This window comes from Magallana gigas, chromosome 3 (genome assembly GCF_963853765.1).
Source record: "Magallana gigas chromosome 3, xbMagGiga1.1, whole genome shotgun sequence".
NCBI lineage: Eukaryota > Metazoa > Mollusca > Bivalvia > Ostreida > Ostreidae > Magallana > Magallana gigas.
This window is the reverse complement of record NC_088855.1, coordinates 33,349,650-33,355,698: the sequence shown is the minus strand read 5'-3', so window position 1 is coordinate 33,355,698 and position 6,049 is coordinate 33,349,650. Positions and strand designations below refer to the sequence as shown.

Genomic DNA, 6,049 nt, shown 5'->3' with positions numbered 1-6,049 from the left:
TAAATGGAAATACGAAATATTCAAATGTACATGTATTTTGAAATGTTGGGAAAAAGTGTGGTTATATATTAAGTTTTAAGAATATTGGTGACCTTAAAGTTTTTTTTAATTATTCATGTCAGTATTGTTCATCGCACAATTTTATAATTGTTGGTCATAGAAATTGATAAAAAAAGAGAAACTCTGCTCGTTAGCGCTGTTTTTATTACACATACAACATAATATTACTGAATATTTCATCAGCCCAAATTCACTACAGTCCAAATCCTTAAAAAATTTCTTACTAAGGACTACCACATGACCCGACTATTGATACATTCTGACCACATGACCAAATTCATGGACAATTTGAAAGCTCAATTTATTTTTTGAAATAAAGACAGTCTTGGTTTGGATTCCCCCTGTAAAACATCCGGAAATACAAAAACCTCGATGTTTTCCGCAACGCTGCAAAGTATAATAAGTTCTTTTTTAATTTATTAAATACGATACGACTTTCTTAAATACAATTGAACTTTACACGAAATTGTTAAGAGTTTGTTTTCAAGAATTTCATTTTAACAACTTTTTAAATGTAGCCAAAACGATGTAGACAAAATAAAGATTTCAATAAAAACTTACTTATTATGTTTCAACCTTTTACTGAGATACAGAGACAGAACCAGCGTAATCAGTGGCATGACAGCCAACAGTATAAACAGTAACTTTGTATTAACTGAAAACAAGACCAAGAAGAAAGAAACTAAAGTTAGTAACAAAGAAGAATAGTTTCTTTTTCCAGTAGTTAAAAGGTAGATTCCCTCTATATTTCTTTGTTTCATTGAATATTTTCTGGTATTATTTCAAACATTTTATTCAAAATTTGTTGTTGTTTAGAAAGAAAGTTGAAATCATATCTATACTTACATATGTCACAATATAACCCAGTGTATCCAAAAGAACATTCACATACATAAGAGTTGACTTTGTCTTTGCAAAGACCATGACCACAAAGGGAGCTCTGACACTCATTTATTTCTAATGGATTAAAAAAAGATCAAAATTTGCATTCGTTTTAAAGTTTTCTATCTCTCGCCATTTTCATTCAAAAACATGTCCGCAAAACACCCCTTAATTTACTTAAACCGTTAAAGCCCGAAGAAGTTAGACCCGAAAATTGTAGCAAATGTAGATGGTAGCTTTGACAAAATGTGCGCATGTCTTTATGTCTTTTTGTCATTTTTTGTTGCAGTATGAAAAATACTTAAACGCTTTTGTGATATTGGATGTTTTTGTGGTGGATTAAAACCATTTTCCCTTACAAACCGGATGTGTTTAATCAAAATCACAAACGTAATTTCTATAGTAAATAACAATTTCATATAAGAAATAGGGTATACTAGTATTGCGATCGAATCGTTTAAAAATCGATTATTCAATTGTAATTTTGTGCGTCATCGTATGTTTTTTAGTTAATGTTACGGTTTGGTACCTGTTTCACATTCTCTCCCAGTGTATCCTGGGGAACAGTGGCACGTATAAGAGTTGATCTGATCAATGCAAGTTCCATGGCGACAAGGAGAGCTTAAACATTCATCTGTATCTACATGTATATCAGAATAGATTAAATATAACCATACATGTTTTACTTATATACAGTTTAAGAATTTTAAAAATATTTTCAATATTGAATTCGATAACTATTTCTTCAAAGGTTATTTCCCATCATTTCATCAATAATAACCTATTTGGCATAGAGGTCCTTCATATCCAGGGAGAATACGTTCAAACTGAGCAATATTGGGCAGTATAACGTTTAACCACCTACATTACAGTTTGAATCAGCTGCATCATTTGTTATATGACTATCACATCTCTTTTATGTTTCTTTACTATGATAACTTTGATTATGACATCTTATTATTGCTGTTAATAATAATAATAATAATAATAATAATGATAATAATAATAATAATTTTCTCTTCTTTGGAAATATATATTGTATTTACGCAAACAAAGGTGGTTTATAAAACTAATACCTGAGAGCAGTTGTATTTTTGCATATTTACATTATTTGTTGATAGGTCAATGTTTTTAAATTCTGCCACATGAAAGCAACTGAGAATTTTTATCGTTTGCTCAATTGCACAATCTTTTTTCTTTACCAATCTCACAGTTTGTTCCGGTATACCCTGGCTGGCACTGACATGTGTAAGAGCGTAATTGATCAATGCAAGTACCGTGTACACATGGAGAGCTAAAACAATCATCTGGAATTTGTAAAAATGACACCAAAAGATTAAAACTTACATTATACATGTATCTTTGAAAATGACGGATGAACAGAATTATACAATATATTTATTTTTAAAGAAATGTTTAAAGGGACTTGGACACGATTTGACTTAAAATTTTCAAATTTTATTTTTCCATTTTCAATGTTTATACTGATTAATATAGAAGTTTATTATAGCATTGAATCATGATTTTTTGAAGTATACACTCTCATAACTGCAGCGGTGTGTGCATACAAATTGAGTAACGCGCGTTAGCGCGTTATGAAAATTTGTATGCACACGCCGCTGCAGTTATGAGAGTGTATACTTCAAAAAATCATGATTTAATGCTTATATTTACATTTTTTAACTTCTTGCCTCGTCTGCAAATGTGATTCATACCTTAAAATTCCTATCTTATCCTAAGGGTAAGTTAATATTAATGGAAGAGCCACAGTAACAGCCACCAGCGTGAACTTTGATTTTCGCTTGTGACGTTGCAGTTTACAGCGGTCAACGTTTGTGACGTCATAATAAAATTCGTCAATTTGACCTTTGACTACTTGTTGCATTTAGAGGCATTTGAAGATCACAGAATTTAATGGAAAAACACAGTAGAATGTAAATATAATGCTATGTCAAAATTTTTAAGTCAAATATCATGACATAAGCAAGATACAGAGTTCGTAATTGTTTGTTTTGTAAACAAAGCTCGAATATTGTCATTTTTACATAAGTGTTGTATTTGTGTAAGTTTCTATAGCATTGAATCATGATTTTTTGAAGTATACACTCTCATAACTGCCGCGGTGTGTGCATACAAATTGAGTAACGCGCGTTAGCGCGTTATGAAAATTTGTAAGCACACACCGCGGCAGTTATGAGAGTGTATACTTCAAAAAATCATGATTTAATGCTTATATTTACATTTTTTAACTTCTTGCCTTGTCTGCAAATGTGAATTATACATTAAAATTCCTATCTTATCCTAAGGGTAAGTTAACATTAATGGAAGAGCCACAGTAACAGCCACAAGCGTGAACTTTGATTTTCGCTTGTGACGTTGCAGTTTACAGCGTTCAACGTTTGTGACGTCATAATAAAACTCGTCAATTTGACCTTTGACTACTTGTTGCATTTAGAGGCATTTAAACATCACGGAATTTAATGGAAAAACACAGTAGAATGTAAATATAATCAAATGTATCTTTCTTTTGTTGATAATAGTATTTATGAAGATATTGAACAAGTTTAAAATGTTTTTTACATGTCATTTTGTCTAAGATATGGTAATTCTCTACATTACATTTTTTGTAAACAACTATAAGACTCAAGCTTTGTTTACATAACAATCAATTCTTACCTCTGTATCTCACTTGTAACTTGACTTTAACATTCAATATTTTGGTCAATCATTTAAAAGGCACCAGTAAACCATTTTATACATAAAAAATAAAAATAAAATTTTTGATCTCAAATCGTGTCCAAGTCCCTTTAAATAAAAGATAATTAATGTACATCGTTGTTCTGATGAGCAATACGAGTACCAATACAGTTGCAGTAAGTCTCACTATAAATGTGACAATATCTAACCTTGTGGTGCTTGACAAATGAACGAGAAATTCGCTGCGCAGTTGATATCATTCCATTTATGTGTGCTTGGTATAAGATGAACACAGTCTTCGCCGTCCCCTGCATCGTCTGGCTGGTTTGTGTGCCAGTTCGAATATGATATTGCCTTTAATGATAAAGATAGTACTGGCGTGCGACCAATTCTCGCCGAGTACCATTTCTCGCCAGCATAGTGTGACGTCATTTTCGTCTATAATTTTATTTGTTGATAAAATGACGTCACAATGTACTCGCGAGAAATTGTACTCGGCGAGAATTGGTCGCACGCCAGTACTATATATTTGAATTTTTATTATTATTTATTTATAATAATAAACATATTTGACAGAGTTTATTTCTTAAAGCTGACATAAGTGCATAGATACACATTATAACTATTTCAAATCCAACTGCTGCCTTTCTAGTTTTCGATTTCTATTGTCATATTTCTCGCTCCACAATTCAATATGTGGACGGAAGCTCTATTTTCTCTTCACCGCATTTTGGTTTTTTATTTACCCAAACAAGCAATATTTGAGGCAAAGATATCTAGAGATGCGTTTTGAAGAAATGAGGCAACCATTGCACTGGTAGTAATAACCAATGACTGAATAAACTAATACAGACCAAAATCCGTGCACATAAATATATATTCAACGACATTGGTCGTTTTATGAAATGTAACTGGGGTTGAAGGGGCAATAAATTGTAATATAACGGCCAAATGCATTTATTATTTCATCACAGGGTTAAAAAAAAATTATAATGGTGATAATAATGTTGACGATAATGAGATAATGGACGGCATGCTAAATGTTAATACCGGTATTACCATTGTTACATTCAACGAGAAAACACTCACTGCTGAATTTTCAACCCACACAAAAGCGCCCTCATTTGTTCTGTCGTTTAAACCAATCCAAATAATATGTTTTACGGTGCGACCGTTGGGGCGAGCACAGCATGTGATCAAACAATGAATTATAATAAATTAATAAAATAAAATTAACAACGTGAAATTTGAATGCCAAAAAATAAAACATACCTATTTTTTAGTAAATTTTCATTATTCATAGTTTATAAGATTTGTTATAATTTATCTATTTATATGTAGAACAATAGTTTAATCTCAGATACAGTGTTGTTAAATAATAAAGATTTGAATATATATATATATATTCATTGCACTGCATCTCCTCTTTTAAAGTGATTGTGATTATGATTGATTTCCCCCTTTTTTTTTGCAGTAGACATTTTTTCTTAAACTTACATATAAAACTTGACTCATCATAGTACTCCCCCCATGCTAAATTTTTTTTTCATTTTTGTCAATTTATACATAGAAAATCGACTTACCATGGATTTGCCCCTCCACTTAAAAAAAAATAATTAATGTTTAATTTTATTTTTAATTTACGCTTAAAAATATTTGCTTATCATGTTAAAAGAACATGGTGTTGCCCCCCCCCCCCCCCCCCCCCGCATGTAATAAATGGAAGTGAAAATAAAGAAACCATTGAACTGCTAAAGAGCTGAAGGATTAGAATTTTCATGATTTATTTTTCTTTTTGCTTGCAAAGATTTTTTGGATGAGGCTGCCATCCACCCACCCACCCCCTTTAAAAAAAGGCGCTGCTACGTATAACGTTACGTTTCAGGAAATTACCGTAATTATAGCGAGCGAAGCGAGCTCTAAGAACCAGTGTGCGCGGGAAAAAGAACGAGCTAAACCTACAGTTCATCAAGCAAAATTTTTTGTCTACGCCCCATAATGCTCTCTAATGTTTTCACCCGTGGTGCTATGCCAAAAATGGCCGACTTTTAACTCGTAATTTACAGTGACTTAAAGTTTGAAGACACGTTTTAAGTACCGCATATGCTATGGCGAGACTCAAAAGATTTGTTACATGCTTCCATACCTCCGTATTGAGTCGAGAAACGTAAACAAAGACGAACAAAGTCATGGATGACGTCACAGTGCACTCGCGTTTTATTTCCCGCGATAAATTTTTAGGTGGATCAAACATCTGTAATGCGTGTACTAGCTATTCCAGAATAGACTGCGATACCTGCCTCATTGACGGATGATATGTTTTTATTTCTTTTTTAATATAGAGATTTTATATATACATATATTAGCAAGAGTCATACTTTACTGTCATAACGATCCATTTTTAAGCTAA

At 32.1% G+C, this 6,049-nt stretch overlaps 1 long non-coding RNA gene and 1 other non-coding gene across 2 annotated transcripts; both read right to left on the bottom strand.

The window, feature by feature from the left end:
* Nucleotides 1-123: 123 nt before the first annotated feature.
* LOC105333973 (uncharacterized) lies at nucleotides 124-1,756 on the bottom strand. Its single transcript, XR_010712057.1, has 4 exons — nucleotides 1,724-1,756; nucleotides 1,472-1,582; nucleotides 907-1,017; nucleotides 124-715 (listed from the first exon to the last, which is right to left on the bottom strand). It is a non-coding gene; the product is annotated as an uncharacterized protein (transcript).
* Nucleotides 1,757-2,028: 272 nt separating this feature from the next.
* Nucleotides 2,029-4,956, bottom strand: LOC136273807 (uncharacterized). Its single transcript, XR_010712056.1, has 3 exons — nucleotides 4,729-4,956; nucleotides 3,849-3,993; nucleotides 2,029-2,249 (listed from the first exon to the last, which is right to left on the bottom strand). It is a non-coding gene; the product is annotated as an uncharacterized lncRNA (long non-coding RNA).
* Nucleotides 4,957-6,049: the final 1,093 nt, after the last annotated feature.